A 1,554-nucleotide genomic window follows, 5' to 3' on the forward strand; every position below is an offset into this window, starting at 1 on the left:
GCTAAAAGGACAATTATCACGTACTCTTACAATCCTTACATTTATCCTTCCTTATACAAGCAGTAGTAGTCGTCTTTTGATGGGTAAATGTTATGATAGAGGAGATTACTTTTTTTTAAATAAACTGGTATACGGCATCTAGAATTGCCAGCCTATCTCCCGTTTTACTGCTGACCAGGCCTCAAGTTGATTTCTGTGCCACCCCCTGGATAAAATGAGGAAATGGTTAAAGGACATAGGAAACAATAAATAATATAGTCTGTATAGTAAGACCTCTTGAAACAGATCTCAGTTTATTAATTACAAAACAAATATATTCACAATATATACACACACCAGTTCTGTACATCTGATGGCATTTTAGCAAAATAGCAGTGAAATGAATTGTATGCAAAACCATCATCCTGTATTTCTGCCAATGTTGTCTGACTTGGATTTCTGATTCTTTCTAGGAATATAGAACTGCTCAGCAGCTTGCAGGTCAGCCACTAGATCTAGTGTAGTTCTACTATGTGCGCAGAGGGATACAGATGTCACACAGCTGTTAGCGGGCCCCTTAGAGACAAAGGGTAACAAACATTCATTTGAGGACAATTTTGGGCAAACTATATACCGTATTTTTCGGACTATAAGACGCACCTGACCATAAGACGCACCCAGGTTTTAGACGACAGAAAATAGGAAAAAAAATTATTTGCTAAAAATAATTTATTCTGTTTCACCACATTCTGAGTGGCAACATTTTTTTTTTTTTTTTTTACACATTTTATTAGTTCCTCTAGGGGACTTGAACCAGCGGCCACTTGGTTACATGTGGAGTTACTGAAACAGCGTAACTACGATGTTTCCCTAACTCCCATAGTAGTGAATGGCGAGCTACGCTGTTTCCGTAACTACTGTTTAGTTCTATGGAAATCCTGGAAACAGCGCAGCTCAGCGAGTTACGCTGTTTCAGTAACTCCACATGCAATCAAGTGGCCGGTAGAGCACAGAAAGCTAGAACGGGGTTTAGGGGGCCCCGTTCTAGATAGGTGCGGGTCCCAGAGGTGCATTTAACTAGTTAAAGGGGTTTGCCATAAAACACATTTATCCCCTATCCACAGGATAGGGGCTACATGTGAGATCGCTGGGGGTCCAACCGCTGGGACCCCCAGCGATAAGGAGAACAGGGAACCGAAAGTCACCCAGAGCGCTAGATGAGAAGCTTGGACTTCCGGGTTCTGTGTCCGGCTTATCTTTTTTCCGCAGCTCCATCGAGTTCAATGGAGAGCCGCTCGCGCATGCGAAGAAGAATCCCATTGATCTCTATGGAGCTGCCGGACACAGAACGCGGGGGTCACAGCTTATCATGCAGCGCTCCTGGTAACTTTCGGTCCCCGTTCGACTTATCATTCACACATGTATCCCCCATCCTGTGGATAGGGGATACATGTGTTTTATGGCACAACCCCTTCAAACTGCCAGGAACAGCGAAATTACTGTTCCTGGCCGTTATAGCAGCGTGTCAGAAGCTGACACCTGCAGTGTATGGAGTGAGCTCAGTACATGAGTACA

This window comes from Rhinoderma darwinii, chromosome 1 (assembly GCF_050947455.1).
Source record: "Rhinoderma darwinii isolate aRhiDar2 chromosome 1, aRhiDar2.hap1, whole genome shotgun sequence".
Classification (NCBI taxonomy): Eukaryota; Metazoa; Chordata; class Amphibia; order Anura; family Rhinodermatidae; genus Rhinoderma; species Rhinoderma darwinii.